The sequence below is a fragment of the Sapajus apella genome, unplaced genomic scaffold, assembly GCF_009761245.1.
Source record: "Sapajus apella isolate SASKATOON/1434 unplaced genomic scaffold, GSC_monkey_1.0 scaffold35, whole genome shotgun sequence".
Taxonomy (NCBI): Eukaryota; Metazoa; Chordata; class Mammalia; order Primates; family Cebidae; genus Sapajus; species Sapajus apella.
Genome location: NW_022436975.1, coordinates 20,748,365 through 20,774,098, shown reverse-complemented (window position 1 = coordinate 20,774,098; position 25,734 = coordinate 20,748,365). Strand labels below are relative to the sequence as shown.

At 45.7% G+C, this 25,734-nt stretch overlaps 2 pseudogenes across 1 annotated transcript; one reads left to right on the top strand and one right to left on the bottom strand.

Annotated features, from left to right (window-relative positions):
• Positions 1-6,180: 6,180 nt before the first annotated feature.
• On the top strand, positions 6,181-6,662 carry LOC116563402 (annotated as a pseudogene).
• A 6,637-nt stretch (positions 6,663-13,299) lies between these two features.
• On the bottom strand, positions 13,300-14,383 carry LOC116563606 (annotated as a pseudogene). Its single transcript, XR_004274480.1, has one exon. The product of XR_004274480.1 is annotated as an aminoacyl tRNA synthase complex-interacting multifunctional protein 1 pseudogene (transcript).
• Between the last annotated feature and the right edge of the window lie 11,351 nt (positions 14,384-25,734).

The following is a 25,734-nucleotide window of genomic DNA, read 5'->3' as shown; positions in this document are numbered from 1 at the left end:
AGTTGGAGGTTGCAGTAAGCCGAGATCACACCACTGCACTCCATCCTAAGCAATAGAGCGAGACTGTCTCAGGGAAAAAAAAAAAAAAAAGTAGATCTATGAGGTCAAAGATGCGAACTATGCAGTAACAAATATTTAATGAAATAAAGACAAAATTCTCCAAATTTGATGAATGATATACACCCACAGATCCAAGAAGCTCACAAGCCTCAAGTAGTATAAAACACGTGCACCACCCATATTCATTTACTCACAGTCACATCAACATACACCAAGACACACCACAATCAAATGGATGAATACCAGTGATGAAAACGGAAACCATGAAATCAGCCAGAGAAAGACAATGCATTCCATACAGGTGAACAGCATAAGAATAACTCCAATCTTCTTTTAATTTTTATTTCTTAGAGATGGAGTCTCGCTATGGTGCCCAGGTTGGTCTTGAACTCCTGGCCTTAAGCAATCCTCCCACCTCAGCCTCCCAAGTAGCTGAGATTACAGTTATGTACTACCATGCCCAGCTGATGCAATCCTCCAGTCAAAAACTACACAAGCCAAGGCTGGGCACTGTGGCTTATGCCTCTAATCCCAGCACTTTGGGAAGCTGAAGTGGGAGGATCGCTTGAGGGCAGGAATTCAAGATCAACCTGAACAATACAGCAAGACCCTGTCTCTACCAAAACAACAAAATAATATTAAAAAACTACACAAGTCATAAGAAAAGACACATGACTGGACAATGAAATATGACTAAAACTCTTAACATTTCGGTCAATGAAATCAATTCGAGGAGGAATACGAGTTCTGGTACTTGTCTGGACACCTAGTAAAACCAAAATGTAGTAAAATGAAAACATACAGAATGATTCTGAATATCTTGGAAGGAAACCCCAGAGATAATAACGGAGCACTATTTCTCCCTCTCCCTCTCCTCCATATTTCAATGACTACAAATGAAGCACTCTTTAAGTCCCAGTTCACCAATATTCTTAAGACAAAGAGGACAATATTACACAAAAAAGCACAGACATAGAAAACTCCAAGTCAAACAGTGATTCATTAGCACTGAACTCAGAGTGTGAGTTTTAGGAACACCTTAACCAAATTATTTCTCTCTTATTTTCTTTTTCACAGGAGTGATATATGATTAAAATTAATGTCTAGCAAGTCTAAAATAGCTCTTCAATAAATATAAAAAGTTAAATTCTAAGTGATAAGATGAGGTTGTCATGGTTAAATTGGCAGCATTTTTTTTCATTATTACAGGTTATAAAAGTTCATCTTTTGGCCTGGTGTGGTGGCTCATGCTTGTAATACCAACACTTTGGGAGGCTGAAGCGGGCAAATCACCTGAGATGAGGAGTTCGAGACCAGCCTGGCCAACATGGTGAAACCCTGTTTCTACTGAAAATAAAAAATTAGCCAAGCGTGGTGGCAGGTGCTTGTAATCACAGCTACTTGAGAGGCTGAGGCAGGAGAATCACTTGAACCCAGGAGGCAGAGGTTGCAGTGAGCTGAGACTGCACCATTGTACTCCAGCCTAGGCAACAAGAGCAAAATTCCATCTCAAAAAAAAGTTCATCTTTCAACAACTGTAGGCATTAGGATTCTTTTTTTATTTTTATTATTTTTTTTGAGACAGGGTCTCACTCTCTTGCCCAGGCTGGAGTATAGCGGCATGATTACAGCACTCTGCAGCCTCAACCTACCTTAGTAGCTGGGTCTATAGGTATGCACCACCACCTAATTTTTGTATTTTTTGTAGAGATGGAGTTTCACCCATCATGTTGCCCAGGCTGGTCTTAAACTCCTGGTCTCAAATGATCTGCCCACCTCAGCCTCCCAAGGTGCTGAGATTACAGGCATGAGCCACTGTGCCCAGCCTTAGATTCAATTAAATAAGAATTTTTAACACTGTTCAAGGAAAAAGTCAGCATACTAAGACATGAAATAAAAATACCTTACTAGGCCGGGCGCGGTGGCTCAAGCCTGTAATCCCAACACTTTGGGAGGCCGAGGCGGGTGGATCACGAGGTCAAGAGATCGAGACCATCCTGGTCAACATGGTGAAACCCCATCTCTACTAAAAATACAAAAAATTAGCTGGGCATGGTGGTGCGTGCCTGTAGTCCCAGCTACTCAGGAGGCTGAGGCAGGAGAATTGCCTGAACCCAGGAGGCAGAGGTTGCGGTGAGCCGAGATCACGCCATTGCACTCCAGCCTGGGTAACATGAGTGATACTCCGTCTCAAAAAAAATAAATAAATAAATACCTTACTAGTTGAGGAAGAGAATTAAAGAACCTACTGGGGGTGGGTGCGGTGGCTCATGCCTATAATTCCAACACTTTGGGGGGCCGAGGCCTGTGGATCACTTGAGGTCAGGCGTTCTAGACCAGCCTGGCCAACATGGTGAAACCCCATCTCTACTAAAAATACAAAACAATTAACTGGGCGTGGTGGCATGCCTGTAATCGCAGCTACTTGGGGAGGCTGAGGCAAGTGAATCACTTGAATCTGGGAGACGGAGGGTGCACTGCACTCCCGCCTGGAGGATAGAGTGAGACTCCGTCTCAATAAAATAAAATGAAGAAGAACCCACTGGGCTCATAAGAAGTAGGTGAAAGGGGCCAGGCGCGGTGCTTCATGCCTGTAATCCTACATTTTGGAAGGCTGAGGCAGATGGGTCACGTGAGGCCAGGAATTTGAGAACAGCCCAGACAACATGGTGAAACCTGGTCTCTACCAAAAACACACATAAAAAAATACCCAGTCTCGGCTGGGTGTGGTGGCTTATGTCTGTAATGCCAGCACTTTGGAAGGCCAAGGCGGGCGGATCACTAGGTCAGGAGATTGAAACCATCCTGGCTAACATGGTGAAACCCCGTCTCAAAAAAAAAATTAGCCAGTCTCATAACCCAGTCTCAAAAATACATAAAATAAGTAGAGATAGGTCTCCCCATGTTGCCCCGTAAATAAATAAAATACATAGTTCAGGCTGGTCTGGTCTTAAACTCCTGGGATCAAATGATTCTCCTGCTTTAGCCTCCCAAAGTGCTAGGATTACAGGCATGAGCCACCACACCTAGCCAAGACGATGTCTGTTCAAAAAAAAAAAAAGATTTTAAATTAAGTAGGCATGGTGGCTCACACCTGTGGTCTCAGCACTTTGGGAGGCTGAAGTGGGAGGACTGCTTGAGCCCAGGAGTTCTAGGCTGCAGTGAGGTATGATGCCACTGCACTCCAGCCTGGGTGACAGAATGAGAACATCTTCAAAACACAAAAGAAAAAAAAAAAACAGGCCGGGTGCGGTGGCTCAAGCCTGTAATCCCAGCACTTTGGGAGGCTGAGGCGGGCGGATCACAAGGTCAAGAGATCAAGACCATCCTGGTCAACATGGTGAAACCCCGTCTCTACTAAAACTACAAAAAATTAGCTGGGCATGGTGGCGCGTGCCTGTAATCCCAGCTACTCAGGAGGCTGAGGCAGGAGAATTGCCTGAACCCAGGAGGCGGAGGTTGCGGTGAGCCGAGATCACGCCATTGCACTCCAGCCTGGGTAACAAGAGCGAAACTCCATCTCAAAAAAAAAAAAAAAAGAAAAAAAAAAAACAAAGAGTTTTGAAGGAAAATAGGAGGCAAGGAATACAACAGGACTCCAAAAGTAAATTATCTTAGGGATTTTGTAAAGACCTCTGAATTTGTAGTTTAGTGATTTCTTTTCCTTTTCTTTTTTTACCTAGCCCAGGACAAAGATGAATAGTTGGATAATTTCTATTGACCTACCTTCATTGACCCTTTCACCAGCTCTGCTGAGTCATGTGGTAAGTCTATTGAAGAATCTCTGGTACCAGCTGTTTAATTTCTAGCACGTTATTTACTTATTTATTTTTGAGACAGTCTGTCTCTGTCACCCAGGCTGGAGTGCAGTGGTGTGATCTCAGCTCACTGCAACCTCCACCTCCAGCATTTAAATGATTTTCTTGCCTCAGCCTCTGGAGTAGCTGGGATTACAGGCACGCACCACCACGCTTGGCTAATTCTTGTATCTTTAGTAGATGTGGGGGTTTCACCATGTTGGCCAGGCTGGTCTCGAACTCCTGACCTCAAGTGATCCTCTGCCCTCCTCAGCTTCCCAAGGTGCTGGGATTATAGGTGTGAGCCACTGTGCCCAGCCTTTCTAGCACATATATTTGACGCTTGCTTGCTTGCCTTTTTTAAGATGGGTCTTGCTCTGTCACGCAGGCTGGAGTGTAGTGCAGTGGCACGATCTCAGCTCATTGCAACCTCTGCCTCCTGGGCTCAAGTGATTCACCTGCCTCAGCCTCCTGAGTAGCTGAGATTACAGAAAACCGCCACCATGCCTGACTAGTTTTTGTATTTTTAGTAGAGACAGAGTTTCACCATGTTGGCCACACTGGTCTTAAACTTCTGACCTCAAGTGATCCTCTGCCCACCTTGGCCACCCAAAATGCTGGGATTACAGACGTAAGCCACCACAGCCAACCTTTCTAGCACTTTTGTTTGACTCATAGTTTTCTTTTTTTTTTTTTTTTTTTGAGACGGAGTTTCGCTCTTGTTACCCAGGCTGGAGTGCAATGGTGCGATCTCGGCTCACCGCAACCTCCGCCTCCTGGGTTCAGGCAATTCTCCTGCCTCAGCCTCCTGAGTAGCTGGGATTACAGGCACGTGCCACCATGCCCAGCTCATTTTTTGTATTTTTAGTAGAGACGGGGTTTCACCATGTCGACCAGGATGGTCTCGATCTCTTGACCTCGTGATCCACCCGCCTCGGCCTCCCAAAGTGCTGGGATTACAGGCTTGAGCCACCGCGCCCGGCCCCGACTCATAGTTTTCATCTTTCTGCTGCAATTTCCCATCTGTTCATGCATGTTGTCCACCTTTTCCTCTAGAACTTTTACTACAGTCATCACAGGTCTTTGAAATTCCCTGTGTAGGCTGGGGGCTGAGGCAGAAGAATCGCTTAAACCCGGGAGGCAGAGGTTGTAGTGAGCTGAGGTTGTCCCACTGCACTCCAGCCTGAGTGACAGAGCGAGACTTCAGCCTCCCAAAGTGCTACGACTATAGGTATGAGCCACCATGCCTACTTAATTTAAAATCATTAATTTTTTTGGAGAGACTTCATCTCGGCTAGGTGTGGTGGCTCATGCCTGTAATCCCAGCACTTTGGGAGGCCAAAGCAGGAGAACTGTTTGATCCCATCTCCAAAAAAAAAGAAAAAGAAAAATTGACAACATGTATCAGGAGTCTTTTTTGTTTGTCCCATTTCAGAGAATCTTACCTAAGGCAAATAATATGAAATACAGAAAAACTGTGAGCGCAAAATTATTTTGGCACTACTTACATTATTGAAAAATTGAACATAAGTGATTCCATCACCTGTTATATAGGCTATTAACCTTGTATGAACTTTTCATGACGTTCGCACAAAAACGAAAACACCCAGCCACTTGGCTCTCAGAACGCATCCCTGTCGTTAAGCAAGGCATGACTGTGGTATCAGTTTTCTCAATCTTTTCTAATGAGATAGACATTTTTAAAGAGCTGATGAAATTACAGATAACTTTTTTCTTTGACTTTTTTCCAACATTTGCAAATATGTTACGGTAATAAACTGCATACTTCATCATCCGAAGCGCTTGCACAGAAACCTTCTGAGGAAAAGCAGAACGCTTCTCCCACTGGGGGGCCCCAGACCCTCAGCGAAGCGGCCAAGATGGCTTCCCAGGCGAGGGACTAACCACGGCCATTGCTTTGCCTTCTCACAGGAGACACACTGGATCCTCGATCACTGTGAAAGTGAGCTTTTCAATGTTTGATCCCTTTTGTTCCGCAGCTGGCCATCGTCCCGCTCCGGATTTGGGCTGTCTGCTCGCCTCTTCCGCGAACACAGCTGCACCCTCGGCCCAGCACCCTCTTGCCAGTGGTTTGTCACAGAGACGAGCGCTCTCTTAGCAGCTTCTATGTGGTCCGAACAAGAGGAGGGCAGAAAATGATACTGCCTAAAAAGTAAGTGCCTTCCCCCAACCTACCCTTTTCCAAGCTGCCGTACAAAGAACACATTTGAATTCGATTCGTGCATATTGATGAAGTTCGCGCAGTGTGACCGGAACCAATGGTGCGGAGGCCAGGGGTCAGCGGACCGGTGAAATCCAGGCCTTCCGCTTTTCACAAGATGGCGCCGACAGCGAAGAAGGAACCTCCTGCCCCTCCTAGAGCCGAAGCCAAAGTGAAGGCTTTAAAGGCCAAGAAGGCAGTGTTGAAAGGTGTCCACAGCCACAGAAAAAAGAAGATCCGCACGTCACCCACCTTCCGGCGGCCCAAGACACTGCGACTCCGGAGGCAGCCCAGATATCCTCGGAAGAGCGCCCCCAGGAGAAACAAATGACCACTATGCTGTCATCAAGTTTCCGCTGGCCACTGAGTCCGCCATGAAGAAGACAGAAGACAACACACTTGTGTTCATTGTGGATGTTAAAGCCAACAAGCACCAGATCAAACAGGCTGTGAAGAAGCTCTATGACATTGATGTGGCCAAGGTCAACACCCTGATTCGGCCTGATGGAGAGAAGAAGGCATATGTTCCACTGGCTCCTGATTACGATGCTTTGGATGTTGCCAACAAAATTGGGATCATGTAAACTGAGTCCAGCTGGCTAATTCTAAATATATGTATATCTTTTCACCATTAAAAAAAAAAAAAAATGCAGGCCTTCCAAGCCTGAGCCCGCAGTCGCCAGGCCGTGTGGTAGGAACATGTGAGTAAGCAGTGGACAAGGTAGAAATGGGGCGTGCCGATTATCACACTGCTCACAGTTCTGCATGCTGAGGCCTTGGGTGCACTTAGCGAAACCAAGGGCAGCTCATGTGGAATAGACACGTTCTCTCACAATACAACAAAGCTCCAATCACCAGGAAGCTGACCTCACAGTCTAGACTCGGATCCCTGGATTCATCGACCCCTGTAGGGTCCTCTTGCTTGCAGTGCCCACCAGCCCACTGACTTCCTCTAACACCCTGTTCTGTTGTCGGAATCTGCTGCTGAATGGTGAGCTCAGCCTCTGGTGACCCCTCATTCACTGGTTCTCTTCATTGTCCAGAATCTCCTAAGACTCCCAAACCTTAGATAGTGGAGCCGAAACATTCACTCAGGTTGGCCAACCTGCAGTCTAGGGCTCCGTCACAAAACACACTCCCCCGTGGTCTGGCCTCAGGACATCAGAGAGGTTCTACAGTAGTGTGGATGGACACCGGAGAGACCCGAGGGACACCCCTGCAGCCTCTGCAGGGCGTTGGCAGATGTGGTGCCCAGGCTTCTCCCAGCATTATGAATATCCTGTGTGTATGTCAGGGACTTCAGCCCTTCTGTTTTTGCTGCTTGCCAGGCATGTGTCTAACTCCACTTCAGGCCGTGGGGATGCCCCTTAAGAAAATGCCATGCTGTGGACATGATAGTGAAAGTGGCATTTCTGCCTAGCTGGGCAGCTTGACTACAGCCACGTAACTATGGAAAAGAGCGAGCAGGAGCGAATCTGGCTGAAAGGTGGACAGGAAGATGTGCAGGAGGGGCTGCAGAGGAAGATGGAAGAAAAAAAATGATGGAAGCCAGTGTAATTCATTCCTTTGCTGACTCACAAAACAAATGTTTAGGTTGGTGCAAAAGTAATTGTGGTTTTTGCCATTATTTACTTAACAAACCACTTTGAAAGGGCAAAAATGGCCAGGCGTGGTGGCTCACACCTGTAATCCCAGCATTTTGGGAGGCCGAGGTGGGTGGATCACTTGAGGTCAGGAGTTTGAAACCAGCCTGTCTAACATAGCAAAACCCCATCTCTACTAAAAATACAGAATTAGCCAGGCATGGTGGTGCATGCCTGTAATCCCAGCTACTTGGGAGGCTGGGGCAGGACAATCGTTTGAACTTGGGAGGCGGAGGTTGTAGTGAGCCAAGATCGTGCCACTACACTTCAGCCTGGGCAACAAGAGCAAAACTCCATCTCAAAAAAAAAAAAAAAAAAAAAAAAAAAGACTGTATCTTAAAATAGTAATAGTAATAGGCTGGGCACAGTGGCTCACACCTGTAATCTCAACACTTTGGGAGGCTGAGGCGTGTGGGTCACCTGAGATCAGGAGTTCGAGGCCAGCCTGGCCAACATGGTGAAACCCTGTCTGTACTAAAAATACAAAATTAGCTGGGCGTAATGGCATGCACCTGTAATCCCAGCTACTCAGGAGGTTGAGGCAGGAAAATTGCTGGAACCCTCAACGCGGAGGTTGCAGTGAGCTGAGCTGGCACCAATGCACTCCAGCCTGGGCAATAAGAGTGAAACTCCATTTCAAAAAAATTAAAAATAATAATAATAAATGTCTTTCCCAGATGTCTAGGACCATCACCACATATCAAGGCCCCTACCCTTCAGGGTAGGCAAGAAGTTCATTGAGGACGTTAAATCAGTGTAGAAAAACTAAAGAGGCTGTTCTTGCCAAAACAGGATTCCTGGGAGCAAACAATTCCCTGGGACTATTTCTCAGCTAAGGTACTTGGGAGCCTCTGAGCTCTCAGTGGCTAGGTCTTACAGAACGAAAGAATGAAAAACAGGAGAGTGAGACGAGCTGGAGATATTGTTTAATATTAGTGTTATTTATTATTCATGGGAGTAAAAACATGAAAGTGTGATGAGAGGGAAAACTAGGAAAGAGAAAGCAAAAAATGATCATTTGCCCTGAGAGACACGGCCACCAATCATCACACAATGCCCAGGAGAGTGGCAAGTGTCAGAGAGAGGGGGAGAATCAGAACGTGTTCCTCCAACCAGGTTCGTTTTTTTTTTTTTTTTTTTTTTTTGAGAGGGAGTTTCACTCATGTTACCCAGGTTGGAGTGCAATGGCACGATCTCGGCTCACCACAACCTCCGCCTCCTGGGTTCAGGCAATTCTCCTGCCTCAGCCTCCTGAGTAGCTGGGATTACAGGCATGCACCACCATGCCCAGCTAATTTTTTGTATTTTTAGTAGAGACGGGGTTTCACCATGTTGACCAGGATGGTCTCGATCTCTTGACCTCGTGATCCACCCGCCTCGGCCTCCCAAAGTGCTGGGATTACAGGCTTGAGCCACCGCGCCCGGCCCAACCAGGTTCTTAAAGGGTAGAGAAAGAGTGCACCTGGGAAGAGCTACTGCTTTAATTTTTATTTCTTGCCTCCACCAGGGACCCATAACATGAGCTATAAATCATAAGCCCAGCATGATGGTGCAGACCTGTAGCTCCAGCTTCTCGGGAGGCTGAGGTGGGAGGATGTCTTGGGCCCAGAAGTTCAAGGAGATAGTATACAATGATGGTGCCTGTGAAGCTATTGCACTTTAACCTGGGCAATATAGTGAGATTCCCACCTCTAAAAAAGGATGAGCTGGCTGGAGCTGGTAGCTCATGCCTGTAATCCCAGCACTTTGGGAGGAAGGCGGATCATCTGAGGTCAGGAGTTCAAGATCAGCCTGACCAATACGATGAAACCCCGTCTCTACTAAAAATACAAAATTAGCTGGGCATAGTGGCGGGCACTGTAATCCCAGCTATTCGGGGAGGCAGGAGAATCGCGTGAACCCGGGAGGCGGAGGTTGCAGTGGGCCGAGATCACGCCATTGCACTCCAGCCTGGCCAAGAAGAGTAAAACTCCGTCTCAAAATTAATCTGAACCTTTTCAAGAATTTGCCAGTTGGCACTGAAGTTTTGCCGGTAGAGGGCGCTCGAGAAACATTGCGGGAGAAAGTGTTTTGCTTCCGGCCGGGTGGAGTCTCAGCGGGGTCCGCAGCGCTTCTGGTGCTCAGACGTTCTCCAGGGCCCGCCTGCTGCCAAGGACGGCCAGCACCACTCAGTGGCCAGTGGCTTCCCCCTGCAACCTTCTAAGGTGGTTTGTAGCCGAGGCGCGGTAGTGAGACATCTTCCCATAAACAGCTTTCCTCAGCACCCTACAGGACTGATTTCTAGCAAGTTCCACCACTGTGGCACCACAGCAACTTGTCTGCCATTCTATAGCCATGGCTGAGCCATGGATCTCAGCCTACGGAGTGTGGAGTGGGTAACAGATACACTATTGTATTATCCTGTTAATCTCCTGCTATAGAAAATAATTCTTTATATTAAGCTTTTAATGTTCAAAGTACTGTATCGTTTTTCTCTCTGGATTTGTCCTAGATGGATACAAACATTTAAACAAAGCTGGCCAGCATGGTGAAACCCCGTCTCTACTAAAAATACAAAAAATTAGCTGGGCATGGTGGCGCATGCCTGTAATCCCAGTTACTCAGGAGGCTGAGGCAGGAGAATTGCCTGAACCCAGGAGGCGGAGGTTGCGGTGGGTAGGAGTCGGGGGTGTGTATAGGGTAGATCCTGTTATTTGAAGACAAAAATTCTGTACATAGGAATAATCTATTGCATTCGTTGGCCAAGCATGGTGGCTCATGCGTACAATCCCAGCACTTTGGGAGGCCTAGGTGGGCAGATTGCTTGAGCCCAGGAGTTCAAGACCATCTTGGGCAACATGGAGAAACTCAGTCTCTACAAAAAAATTAGCTGATGTGGTAGTGCACACCTGTTGTCTCAGCTACTTGGGAAGCTGAGGTGGGAAGATCACTTGAGCCATGAGGCGGAGGCTACAGTGAGCAGTGAGCAGGCCACCGCATCTGGCCTTGGCAACAGAACAAGACCATGTCTCAAAAAAACCCAGGGCCGGGCGCGGTGGCTCAAGCCTGTAATCCCAGCACTTTGGGAGGCCGAGGCAGGTGGATCACGAGGTCAAGAGATCGAGACCATCCTGGTCAACATGGTGAAACCCCGTCTCTACTAAAAATACAAAAAATTAGCTGGGCATGGTGGCGCGTGCCTGTAATCCCAGCTACTCAGGAGGCTGAGGCAGGAGAATTGCCTGACCCAGGAGACGGAGGTTGCGGTGAGCCGAGATCGCGCCATTGCACTCCAACCTGGGTAACATGAGTAAAACCCCGCCCAAAAAAAAAAAAAAAAAAAAAACCAAAAAAAAAAAACCCACAACGTATTTGTTGCAAATTATCAAAACTGCAACAGTTAATGAAAAACAGAGACAATTCTCCTTTGATCTTTCTGTACATTTTGGGAGTGAAACAAACTACTCCCTATTTTGGATTATATTTTCAAGGATGTTTGAATGGCCAACCACTTGAAAAATATAGCAACTCCCTCTGGAGACAAAAGCAAGTTTGTGTCTTGGAAGATAGCGCAAAGGGCTGGTGTGCTCACTGCCCATTATAAATGATAAGAGTCCCAATTCCTTGCACACCTATAATGCAGCCCTCTGTGTGTGCTGGAGTCATCTGACCCTCCGTCTTGCCCTCTGGGATTGGGACTTTGAGAACCGGTGCAGAAATGTTGGTAGTCTGGCTGTTGCAGTTGTTGTGAGTGATAAACTGCCCTCAGCTCTGGCCCTGGATTCTGATGTCTTTAAGCAACCATGAAACTGGCAGGCTGCCTTGGTAACTTGCAAATAAGGGTGAAATCTCAGACCTTTCGTGGTTCTTAACAATGGGTTTCTTGTAGACAATCTATAGTCAGAACTTATATTGTTTTTTGGAGTTTGTTTGCATTCAATCGGATAACCTCTGCCTCTTAAAGGCATAGTTAGACCACGTACATTTAATGTTATTACTGACTTGCCTGCACTTAACTCTATCATCATTTTCCTTCTGTCTTAAGAACTTCCTTTTTAAAGCTATTTTCATTTTTTTAATATTTATTTTTATAGACATGGGGTCTTGCTATGTTGCTCAGGCTGGACTTGAACTCCTGGTCTCGAGGGATCCTCCTGCCTCCACCTCCTGAGGAGCCGGAACTACAGGAACTCACCACCACACCCAGCTAAGAGCTTCCTTTAACATTTCTTGGAGTGCAGATCTGTTAGTTATAAATTTTCTCTGCTTTCATTGGTGTGGAAAAATATTTATTTCACCATCATTTTAAAAAGATTCTTGGTGGGTAGTCCAGGCATGGTGGCTCATGCCTATAATCCCAGCACTGTGGGAGGCCGAGGTGGGCAGATCACCTGAGGTCAGAAGTTCAAAATCAGCCTGGCCAACATGGCAAAACCCCGACTCAATACAAAAAATTAGCTGGGTGTGGTGGCATGCGCTCATCATCCCAGCTACGGGGGAGATTAAGGTGGGAGAATCACTTGAATCCAGAGGGTGCAGGTGGCAGTGAGCCAAGATCACGCCATTGCACTCCAGCCCGGGTGACAAGAGCCAGACTCCATCTCAAAAAAAAAGCCCTTAGATCTCTGTCTTCAACTCAGCCAGCCCTGCGGGCTTAGTTTGGGGATCCCCTTTCTGTTCTGTGTCATGGAAACCGCCTCAGTGGTAAACGCAGGCATCTTAACACTTGGCTCATTTGTTTTCCTGCTCTTGGGCATCACAGCCCTGTGCTGTCCACCGTGTGAAAACAGTTGATTCACACACTTTGTCTAGTTTTCTATTGTTTATGGCAGGAGGCCGACTCCCATGGCAGTTCATCCTTCATAGGCAAAAGGAGAATCCTGTATCATAGATTTGGAATGTATTGCTAGATTTCAGTGTCTCGTTTTATTTGCGATTTTGCACTTCCTCATAGAAGTGAGATTGGGTTTTTAAAGCTCTCTATCTTGGTGGGGCATGGTGGCACATACCCAGCACTTTGGGAGGCCGAGCCAGATGGATCACTTGAAGCCAGGAGTTTGAGACCAGCCTGGCCAACATGGCAGAACTCTGTCTCTGCTATAAATACAAAAATTAGCTGGGCGTGGTGGTGCACACCTGTAATCCCAGCTACTCTAGAGGCTGAGGCAGGAGAATCACTTGAACCTGGAGATAAAAAACAGAACCATAGATAAAGATTAGATTAGGCCAGGCACAGTGGCTCACGCCTGTAATCCCAACACTTTGGGAGGCTGAGGCAGGTGGATATGAGGTCAGGAGTTCAAGACCACCCTGGCTAAGATGGTGAAACCCCATGTCTACTAAAAATACAAAAATTAGCCAGGCATGGTGGCACACACCTATAATCCCAGCTACTCGGGAGGCTGAGGTAGAGAATTACTTGAACAGGGAGGTGGAGGTTGCAGTGAGCTGAGATCGTGCCACTGCACTCCAGCCTGGGTGACAGAGCGAGACTCCATCTCAAAAAAAAAAGATAAGATTAAAGTAATGATTGGAGAAGTCTATGTAAACCTTTATGTCCAGTAAAGACAGATAAACATAGAGACTTTTTTTTTTCAGGTACAAGTGACAAATATATTTCCCTTTATTACTATTAAGGTTTTCTCCAATGTCCTTTGGTAGTGGAGGCATTTTATTTGATACCACTGTTGCTCATGGTTTGAGCCCTACATACTCCCTTCCCTTTCACCTCAAAGGGAACTCCTTTGTGTGTAGCCACACACTCATCATTAGTGTGAAGATCAGGCTGAATCTGCTCCCAAATCTTCTTCTTAGGGTTCAGCCCCTTGTCGGGCATTCCTGGGAAAGCTGCAAAAGTAATTCTGTCTCCAGGAACAGACCCATTTGGAGGTGCCAAGATTTCAACTTTCTCTGGTGAACTAGCACACATGACCATTGCTAGAGACAATAATCCCCCCATCTTTGCAGGTTTCAGATTACAAAGTAAAACCACCATCTGATTTTGCATCTGTTCAAGAGGAACATGATTTACCAGGCCACTGACAACTGTTCTTGGGGCTATTTCTCCAACATTTACTTCTTCTACATACAAAGAATCTGCATCAGGGTGTTTTTTGGCAGTTGTGATGCAACCAATTCGAAGATCCAGACGGGAAACATCTATTGGATTAGAGTCGACACTTCCAGCTACTGATTGCTGTTTTTTCTCCTTCTTCTCTTTCTTTTCAATTTTCTCTTTGGCTTTCTTTTCATCTCCTGTTCCTCCTCTTATCTGTTCTTTGGTACCAGAAGATACGGTTGCTACTGGTGTAGACTGTATCACATTTTCAGAAACCACAGAATTAGCTTCCAGGGGAGTACCAGATGGAAATGGTATTTGCTTCACTCCATTTTGAATTTCTGTTTGAATTAGCTCTTGTTTCAGTTCTTCAATTTCTTTCTTTAGTTTAGCATTTTCAACTCGAAGTTTCTTCTCTTCCCTCAAAGTTGCCTGCAAAATTGCTTTCTCCTTAAGTAGAGCAACCTGCTGCTTGAGATATTCAATGATTTGATCTGCCTCTGCACCCTTCTGCTCTAGTCTCTTCAGAACAGCGTCATTATTTGCCATTTTTGCCAAGAGACGGCAGAAAATCATGAAGCAGCAGACAGGCGTTCCGAGACAGCCACAGCAGGAAGCATGTACGGACAACGAGAAGTTTGTTTTTATTTATTTATTTTTTCAGACAGAGTATCACTCTGCCTCCCAGGCTGGAGTGCAGTGACACAATCTCAGCTCACTACAACCTCTACCTCTGCATTACTATTACTGTACATTTCTTGGTTTTGTTTTTTTCCTTCCTTGGTTATGTTTGCTAAAGGTGTTTCAGCTCCAGTGATTTTTCCAAAGCAGCAGCTCTTGCTTTTATTGATTGATTTCATAATTTTTAGTTTTTTAATCCATCAGGTTTAGGTTTAATTTGTTTATAAATCCTTTCCTCTGGATTTCATTAAGTGTATTTAGTCATTCTTTCTCTAGATTATCTTGAATTCTGGTTTTGTTTCTTTTCTATTCTGTATAAATGTTAAGAGCATTTATGGTTGTGATTTTTTTTCTACCTATGGCTTTGGCTGTGACTCCTGTGAACCAGAACACCCCATCAGTTGTAGCAGCAGAAGCAGAGTGATAGCTCTATTGGTTATGGAATTATAACTGCACAAGGTTTTGTGTTTCGAGTATCACTTCTTTCTTCAAGTAGACCCTCACTCACTTACATCAACCATGACCTTGAGGAATCAACAAAAGAGTCACTCCATGTTTGATGTCTCATCCCAGGAACTTCCCAACCCAAACTGTAAGAAAAAGAAAAAGCATTTCCCCAATAGAAAGCCATTTCAGGATTCTATTTGGGGTGTTCTCATGGTTTGTTTATCTTATTTATTTATTTTTTTTTTTTTTTGAGACAGAGTTTCACTCTTGTTACCCAGGCTGGAGTGCAATGGCGCGATCTCGGCTCACCGCAACCTCCGCCTCCTGGGTTCAGGCAATTCTCCTGCCTCAGCCTCCTGAGTAGCTGGGACTACAGGCACGCGCCACCATGCCCAGCTAATTTTTTGTGTGTGTTTTTAGTAGAAACGGAGTTTCACCTGTTGACCAGGATGGTCTCGATCTCTTGACCTCGTGATCTACCCGCCTCGGCCTCCCAAAGTGCTGGGATTACAGGCTTGAGCCACCGCGCCCAGCCGTTTTGTTTATCTTATAACAGGTTGTTTATTTAAGGAGGAAGCTTTCCACAATTTGGAGGTCCTGTGGAAACTCAGCTGTGACTCTCTGCAATTGCCAGGACTCTGCATCTGGTCATCTGGGGAGGGGGACTTGCCTCTCTTCCACTTGCATTTCCTGCCCTTAGTAGAGAGGGGAGCCACACGCCAGGTGTGAGCTCCAATTTCCTTGACATGGCTAATTTTCTCAGGAAAATTATATTTCATCCACTGAAACGCCACTTTTCTGATTAGACCTATCTTTCTAAAAATTCTTGGTGGAAGTATGTTCTTCATCTAACCTCATCTTTATCCTGTCCTGTCTTATATTGTGTAATGACACAGAAAAAGGGCAATAAATGGTCAATGCAGAGTCCCAGTGCATCCATGACAGAAGGACTGACAAGTTCAAGGTCTCCTCATGCCAGTCTCCCTCAGTAGATGAAGCTTGCCTTGGGTAACCATCTAAAAACCTTATGAAGTCTATTATTCCCTGAGCTATCCCTAAGAAATTGATTTGGGAAAAAAGTCTCCAAAAACTTGGATCACCAGGGGCTGCAGTTATTAGGTCTTTAGTCAAAGGCAGCCAACCTTTGGCTGTGGGCTGAGGTCAGTACACAGGCAGCAGGTTTGGTCCTTACCAGTTCTCAAGGGGTAATCTCAGTTCAGGCAAGCCCATGCCATGCCTCCAGCAGGCGGAACACTCACTTTTATTTTCCTTTTTTTTTTTTTTGGAGACAAGAGCCTCACTTTGCCCAAGCTGGAGTGCAGTGGCACGATCTCAGCTCACTGCAACCTCCGCCTCCCAGGTTCAAGCAATTCTCCTGCCTCAGCCTCCCAAGTAGCTGGATTACAGGTGTGCACCACCACACCTGGCTAATTTTTGTATTATTTGGTAGAGACAGGGTTTTGCCATGTTGGCTAGGCTGGCCTTGAATTCCCAAACTCAGGTTATCCGCCCACCTCGGCCTCCCAAAGTGCTGGGATAACAGTCATTAGCCACAACGCCCAGCCTGGATATTTACTTTTGAAACATATTATTTGTTTGTTTGTTTGTTTGATACAGAGTGTCGCTCTGTTGCCCAGGTTGGAGTGCAGTGGCGCACAATCATGGCTCACTGCAGCCTCGACCTTCCAGACTCAAGCAATCCTGCTGCTCCAGTCTCTCAAGCAACTGGGACTATAGGCATGTGCCACCACACCTGGCTTATTTTTCAATTTTTTATAGAGACAGGGGTTTCCTGTTCCCCAGTCTGGCCTAAACTTTTGGTCTCAAGCCATCTTGCCACTTTGGCCTCCCAAAATACTGGGATTACAGGCATGAGCCACTATGCCCGGCCTTTAAACATATTCTTGTTAGCCGGGTGCAGTGGCTCACACCTGTAATCCCAGCACTTTGGGAGGCCGAGGTGGGCGGATCACCTGAGATTAGGAGTTCAAGACCAGCCTGGCCAACATGGTGAAACCCGAACTCTACAAAAAATGCAAAAATTAGTCAGGGTGTCAGGCACCTATAATCCCAGCTACTTAGGAGGCTGAGGTGGGAGAATTACTTGAACCCGGGAGACAGTTTGCAGTGAGCTGAGATTGTACCTCCGCACTCCAGCCTGGGCGACAGAGGGAGACTGTCTCAAAAAAAAGAAAAAAATATTTAGAAATCACTTTCAGACAACTGTCTGGGATAGATCAATAGGCAGATGTTTTGCCACATTATCCTCATTTCTTATGAACAGACTTACGCCAAAATTTAGGGGTTTGGTACTTCAAGGCTAGAATAAGAAATAACTCTGCTAACAGGCCTATAGCATGTGTCCAAACCTTCTGAGAAAGTCTTAGAGCAAAAACAGAGTAAGATCCTAAACAAGTTAATAGTTTTTTGAATTAAACAACTGGATGGCCTCACAACCTCCACATGCCCCCCCTAACAAAATGCCAATGATAAGAATACTTGCTACTGTAAACAAAAGAGATGCTAGAACACCAACTGTCTGGCCCGGCGCGGTGGCTCACACCTGTAATCCCAGCACTTTGGGAGGCTGAGGCAGGCGGCTGAGGTCAGGAGTTCAAGACCAACCTGGCCAACATGGTGAAACCCCGTCTCTATTAAAAATACAAAAATTAGCTGGGCATAGTGGCAGGTGCTTGTAATCCCAGCTACTGGAGAGAATGAGGCAGGAGAATGACTTGAACCTGGAGGGTGGAGGTTGCAGTGAGCTGAGATCGTGCCACAGCACTCCAGCCTGGGGGGCAATAGTGAGACTTCTTCTCAAAAATCAAAAAAACTAAAAAAATAAAACAAAAAACTACCTGTCTCAATTTGGGCAAAAAGGAAACTAATAGATAATGAGACAGTTCCAAGGGAGAAGATGGCACCCACTTCTGATTCTGTCCTTCAAATTGCAAGAATTATCATGAACTCTTCTGGGCCACACTCTGGTTTAGGGGTGCTACACTTTCAACAACAACCCTGCCACTAAGTTCACCCCCCCATCCTTGGAGTCAGCAAAAAACAAGAGGTGATGTCTCCATCTGCCTGGCCGTGTGCTGTATTCCAGCAGCTGATATTTCTGGTCTTTTTACTAAAAACATCCTTCCCTTGTGACGTCTCACCCATGTAAACTTAACAAGGAGTCTTTATTATGAAAATGGAATCACCAGATTACATTTTCCTAGAAAGGAGCGCCTCCTTGAAATTCATTAAGATCTCTATTCGTAATCAAATCATAGCTAAGTTGGATAAAAATACATAAACCAGACACTATTAATTTGAAGATCTTTGTGAGATACCAAGTCCTAATGAGCCAAAAATGTGTTACCATTTTAGGATTACTGGGGCTCAGCATATCAAGGTTCACACCGACCAGGTCTCAATCTTCACCCAGGCTCGTACAATTCCCTTGAAGCCAGAAGAAAATAATTAAGGCCCAGAGTAGAAGGACTAATAGGCAAAAGACCATTATTCTTTGCACCAAACCTTCTAATTCTCCTATCTGATTAGATAACTCAATGGCATGAGTGTACAGTTCATGATCTTCAGGATATCATTAAGATAATTATACCCTACAATCCACCAGCGCCAAGTCCAAATACTGGACTTCGTTCTTTCCCCTAATCCCGCCCAAGGCCATCTCTTTTACAGTTGTGCATCTATGTTCTGCCTTCTTTAGAACCTGTTCTCTTAAGTCAATGCCTGTTCTGCTGTCCTTAGGGGAACCCACAGTACACATGGACTGTTACGCCTCAGAGATTCACTTCTTATAAGTTCTTAGGCCAGCATGATGGCTCACACCTGTAATCCCAGCACTTTGAGAGACTGAGGCGGGCAAATCTCTTGAGGCCAGGAGTTTGAGACCAGCCTGGGCAACATGGTGAAAGCTCTTTTCTACAAAAAACTAGCTGAGTGTGGTGACACACACCTGTAGTCCCAGTTACTCAAGAGGCTGAGATAGGAGGATTGCTTGAAACTGGGAAGTCAAGGCTTCAGTGAGCCAAGATCACACCACTGTCCTCCAGCCTGGAAGACAGAGTGAGACCCTGACTCAATAAATAAATATAAATAAATAAAATGAAATAAGCTCTTCATCAGGATCTCAAGGACCTTAAAGTTCCTCTATTGGATGAGCTTTTGCTAATCTATAAAGATTAGAAAAGCACTAAAAATGAATTCTTTCCACCTTCTATTTTTGCACAAAAGGACACAGGTGTTCAAAAAAATTGAAGTTTTTTCAGAAGAAAAGGTTCATTATCTAGAACATAATTTGTCTCAGGCAAGTCTCTTCCCTCTGATTGACTGAACTTCCACTCAGAACTTCCCTAAACTCACCACTGAAAACTAATTGCTAGGTCTCATGAGGGGCTGTGGACAAGGAGCTCCCAACTTCTCTGCAATTACTTCTTCTTTAGGCCATGATTACATTCTTGGTGACAGACTCACCTCTCCTGGGAACACAAGCATAAACAGGCATTTTACACACTAGAGCCAGCTCTTCGACAACCCCCATCCTTGATTGCTTTTAACTTACCATAAACCTTTCTTCAGGTTCATAGGTGATCTGCTCAGGTCGTTGAGGTTTTAACTCAATGATATGAAAACCACCCATGGATTCCAGCCTGGCCAACATGGTGAAACCCCATCTCTACTAAAAATACAAAAATTAGCCAGGCGTGGTGGCACGTGCCTGTAGTCCCAGCTACTTGGGAGGCTGAGGCATGAGATTCGATTCAACCCAGGAAGGGAGGCTGCAGTGAGCTGAGATCGCGCCATGGCACTCCTCCCTGGATGACAGAGCGAGAGTCTGTCTGAAAAAAGGCCCCCAAACCCAACAAACCAAAACCAAATACAAAATCACCCGTGCTTACTGTAATGACCCTGTTCCCTACTCCAGTGGCAAAGGCCCATCCACTTTGTCTCAAGGCAGTGGCAGTCACTGTCAACTCATGGAGGCTTTTGCTTACTTAGTTTTGAGATCTCATGAACCCAGTGATCCCCCAAGCTGTATAATCACTGCTGCTTAATGAAATGCACATTTCTAGTTGAGTCATCTTGTATCCTATGAAATACTGTCGCAATATACTTACCTGACTAAGGAAGATTCCATGATTGTAAAGGTCATTTTTCCAGGATGAGGCTTATCCATTCCACTCCAGATGTACTGATAATTGAGATTTCCCCGAATGCAGGAAACTTGACTGCATTAAAAGAAAGAAGAAGAAGAAAAGAGGAAGAGGAAGAAGAAGAAGAAGAAGAAAAGAAAAGAAGAGGAGGAGAAGAAGAAAGAAGAAAAAATAATGGCCAGGCACAGTGGCTCATGCCTGTAATCCCAGCACTTTCGGAGGTGGAGGCGGGCAGATCACTTGAGGTTAGGAGCTCGAGACCAGCCTGGCCAACATGGCAAAACCTTGTCTCTATTAAAAATACAAAAATTAGGCAGGCTTGATGGCAGGTATCTGTAGTCCCAGCTCAGTCCTGGGGTGAGGCAGGAGAATCACTTGAACCTGGGAGTCAGAAGTTGCAGTGAGCTGAGATTGCACCATTGCACTCCAGCCTGGGTGATAGAAAAAAGAAATATTATTCTTTCCTCCTATACATATGTCTGTCAGTCACCGTAGTTATTTGAACCCTGTCATGCTCCCTCCATCTCAAAAGGGAAAATGTCAAAGTGGCATTTGTCCGAGCCCTATGCAGATTTGGTACAAATTTCTCTGGACAGTCCATAATTGACCCTGATTGTTGATGGGTCAGATCTGCAGACAGAGGCAGGAAATGATCAGTCTGGCTTTGCCATAACAGATCTCAAATCACCCCTAGAATATGGATCCCTATGGCCCAGATAGCAGAAGCGATTTCACTGGAGTCTGCCAGCCAGCTGGAGAGAAGAGAGTTAGCATGCTCAGACAGTAGATTAGTCTTGGGGTCATCCATAAAGTCTGGGTGCTCTGGAAACAATGAGGCTGTCTAACTTCAGTCAGGATTCCTATCAATGAACAACTTCAAAGTACTTTAATGCTACCCGAGGAATAGGTAGTGTCTAGGTCTAGAATCATCTAGATGCTAAAAGAAACGCCCTGTTTGCCGGGCGCGGTGGCTCAAGCCTGTAATCCCAGCACTTTGGGAGGCCGAGGCGGGTGGATCATGAGGTCAAGAGATCGAGACCATCCTGGTCAACATGGTGAAACCCCGTCTCTACTAAAAATACAAAAAAATTAGCTGGGCATGGTGGTGCGTGCCTGTAATCCCAGCTACTCAGGAGGCTGAGGCAGGAGAATTGCCTGAACCCAGGAGGTGAAGGTTGCGGTGAGCCGAGATCACGCCATTGCACTCCAGCCTGGGTAACAAGAGCGAGACTCCGTCTCAAAAAAAAAAAAGAAATGCCCTGTCTGATCATTCACCCTAAACAGGGGGCCCTTGCAAAAATACTGGCCCACTGAGATAAGAAAGAAACACCATGACCTTGGAGGGGTTCAAGGCAGCCATTACAGGATGCTAAAATTGGGCCCCCATATCAAAGAAAAAGTACTGAGATAGATTTGGAGGTAAATACGTGAAGATACTCTCTGGTGTCCCCAGCATGGCTTCTTGGAAGCACCAGAGCTTCTCCAGTGGAGAGGGCCTTGCTGAGGTCCCAGGTGGGCCCACCCGCCACCACAGGGACACACTGGCTGCCACTGCAAACAATACTGCCCCTGCTGAGCACGCCTCACTGGCTGTCAGTATATACTCTTCGCAAAAGCAAGCCGTTAAGGTGGGCATGGGCAGGAACCAAACTTCAAGGCCCACTTGAACCCCTGCAAATGGGCCTGCAATAATTACCCCTGTGGCGGTGCATAAATGTGGTTGCTGTGTGCCTTCTTCAGGGCGCCTCAAAGCTTCTCCCTGTCAAAGAGCCAAGGCTCTTGAAATGTACAGTAAAGAGTATATGCTATATAATTCTACTTGCATGAAGTTAGAGAACAGGCAAAACCTTGTCTATGGAAGAAGAAAAAAACAGAACAGTTACTAGGGGAGGAGGTGGGGACAGGGATTACCTGGGAAGGGACTTGAAGGAGTTTCTGGGTGCTAAATTCTATATTGTGATAGGGATTGAGGCTATACTTGTTTATAAAACTTCATTTTTCTTTATTCTTTTTTTTTTTTGAAGCAGGGCCTTGCTCCGTAGCTCAGGCTGGAGTGCGGTGGCATGATCACAGCTCATTGCAGCCTCCACCTTTCAGGCTCAAGCAAGCCTCCCACCTCGGCCTCCCACAGGAATGCCACTACACGTGGCTAATTCTTCTATATTTGTAGAAATGGGGTTTCACCATGTTGTCCAGGCTGGTCTTGAACCCCTATCCTCAAGTGATCCACCCACCTTGTGTTGGGATTACAGGCGTGAGCCACTGCACTCAGCCAACACTTTTTTTTTTTTTTTTTTAAAGACAGGGTCTCACTCTGTTGCCCAGGCTGGAGTGCAGTGGTGCCATCTTGGCTTACTGTTACCTCCACCTCCCAGGCTGAAGCCATCCTCCTGCCTCAACCCTCCTGAGTAGTTGGGACTACAGTCATGCACCAGATGTATTTTTGTATTTTTTTGTATTTTTTGTAGAGACAAATTTTTGTATTTTTTTGTAGAGACCAGCCAATTTTTGTATTTTTTTGTAGAGACAGAGTTTCATCATGTTGCCAGGCTGGTCTCCAATTCCTGGACTCAAGGGACCCCCCCCTACATCAGCCTCTGAAAGAGCTGGGATTACAGGTATGAGCCCAGCCAGCAACTGTCAAAACTATGGTACAGCTAAGATATATGCATTTCATCATATGTAAATTTTATCTTTCAAAAAAAACCCATAAACAAATGCCAAATTTTACTTAATGATATGCATGCTGAAGTTCTTTAGTGATGAAGTATGCTGATATCTGCAGTGATTTTTACTACTCCTCGGCGAATACTTGCAAGTAAAACTGTAAGGCTACTTACATCTTAGCGAGTATTCCCTGCAAGACCTGGTGTCTGCTGACTTTCCAACCTGAAGCTGTCTCCTCCACACCAGGTCTGTGAATCAGCCAAGCTCCCCCCAGGCTCAGGGCCTGGGCACCAAGGGTTCTGTGGCCCTGGAGTGCCACTTGTTCTCATCCCCTTCACCAAGTTCATTTCTACACGCCTTCCCAATTTGATAGGCTAGGAGAACCCTCCCGTACTCCCGGCTTGGATTAAGGCATTGTCCTCTTCTCTTTCATTGCGACTCGCATGGCACTTTCTTCCCTCCTCACCGCAGTTCATAGTGACTCATTCATCAAGTACTCACACACATACAGACCTTCTTCATTAGGCTGTTAAGGGGGTCAAGACTGCTTTGTTCACAACTGTATTCCCTGTACTGGCTTGGTGACTGGCCCATCAATAGGTAGGCATTCAAGAGAAAGTTTGTTATGTAAATGACTACAAGGCAAATTAGAATATGATTTTACTTCCTATGTGAAAGACAGGAAGCCTTTTTATTTTTATTTTTTGAGACAGAGTCTTGTGGCTTATTGCAACCTCTGACTCCCTGGTTCAAGCTATTCTCCTGCCTCAGCCTCCCGAGTAGCTGGGATTACAAACACCCGCTATTGCGCCCAGCTAATTTTTGTATTTTTACTAGAGATGGGGTTTCAGCATGTTGGCCAGGATGGTCTTGATCTTCTGAATTGGTGATCCACCCACCTCTGCCTCCCAAAGTGCTGGGATTACAGGTGTGAGCCACCGCACCCGGCCAAGACAGGCAGCTTTAAAGAATTGGCAATACTCCCAAGGTGCAGTGGCTCACACCTGTAATCCCAGTACTTTGAGAGGCTGAGGTGGGAGAATGGCTTGACAAGAACAAGGAGTTAGAGACTAACCTGGGCAATATAGGAAGACTCCTGTCTCTACCAAAAATTAAAAGGTTAGGTGGGTGTGGTGGCATATACCTGTTGTCCTAGCTTCTTGAGAGGCTGACACAGGAGGATTGCCTGAACCCAGGAGTTCAAGGCAGTAGTGAGCCATAATCATGCTGCTGCACTCCAGCTTAGATGACAGAGTGAGGCCCTGTCTCTATGAAAGAAAAGAAAATTTTAAAAGGCCGGGCATCATGGCTCATGCCTGTAATCCCAGCACTTTGGGAGGCTAAGACAGGTCAATCACTTGAGCCTAGGAGTTTGAGATCAGCCTGAGCAACATGGCAAAACTCTGTCTCTACCAAAAAAAAAAAAAAATTAGGCTGAGATGACTGGATTGCTTGAGCCTGGGCAGTTGAGGTATGCTCCAGCCTGGGCAACAGAGAGAGACCCTGTCTCAACAACAGCAACAAAAAAAGAATTATCAATATTCAGTATTAGGTGAGGGCATGGAGAAACAGACACTTGCCCTCACTGCTGGAGGAAGTATAAATTGGTATGGTTTGAAGTACCTGTTTATTTTTTATTTTTTGAGACAGAGTCTTGTTCATTACTCAGGCTGGAGTGCAGTGGCACAATCTCAACTCACTGCAACCTCTGCCTCTCAGGTTCAAGCGATTCTCCTGCCTCAGCCACCCAAGTAGCTAGGATTACAGGTGTGCACCACCAGGCTTGGCTAATGTTTGTATTTTTAGTACAAACGGGGTTTCACCATGTTGGCCAGGCTGGTCTTAATCTCCTGACCTCAAGTGATCCACCTACCTCGGCCTCCCAAAGTGCTGGGATTACAGGCGTGAGCCACTCACCGTGCCCTAAAGTACTGGTTTAAATGATCAGTGTTTTTACCTGTTGATCTAGCAGTTTCATACTTGGACATTTCTTCCACAAGGCACAGTAGCACAACTATGTATCTGTATCACAGTGCTTTTGTAAGATGCTGGAAGTATTGAAAAACTGGCAACAACTTACATACCTTTCAAGAGGAGGCTGATAAACTACAGGCACACCTATAAAATGGAAATTCTATACCATGAAACCATTATAAAGAATAAATTTGCTAGTGCAGTGGCTCAGGTCTGCAATCCCAGCACTTTGGGAGGACAAGGTGGGTGGATCCCTCGAGTCCAGTAGTTAGAGATCAGTCTGGGCAACATGGCAAAACCATCTCAACAAAAAATACAAAAATTAGCCGGGCTTGGTGGCAAATACCTGTAGTCCCAGCTACTTGAGGGGAGGGGGCCAGGTAGTGAGGCAGGAGGACAGCTTGAGCCTGCATTGAACTGCATTGAGCCAAGATCACCCCACTGTACTCCAGCCTGGTGACAAAGTGAGACCCTGTCTCAAAATAATAAAAATAATAAAATAAGATTAATTCTAGTATACTGATAGGGAATGATGACTACTAGGAGCTAGACCATTGCAGAAATGGGTGAAGTATAATCCCATTTTTATTTTTACAAAATCCTATGTAATCCTACACAATTTAACGCAATTTAAAAGTATAGTTTTGTTTTTTGTTTCTTAAGGAATGGGGGTAGGGAGCAAACCAAAGTGTTGATCAGGATTACCTCCTAGAGTAGGGATGGGAAGCAAGGATTTCAACTTTCCTTTTGTCTGTTTCTCTCAACTCCTTAAAAGAAGCAAGTCTTATTTTAAAATAATGTCAAATATAGGAAACTCTGGATTCTTTGCAAAACAAACCTCTAAGATAAGGTTTGATATTGCTTCTGCTAAAATAAAGCTGCGACCCTTGAGTGCATGAAAAAAACGGCCCCAGAGGACCTGCCACCCATAGACCACCCAAGTGTCCCAGTCATTCTTGAAATCCCACCGGTGAAGCCCAGGAGGAAGGTACAGCGAACGCTAGTGAGTCTAGGAGCTCTAGGATGAGCACGCCTCCGGAAG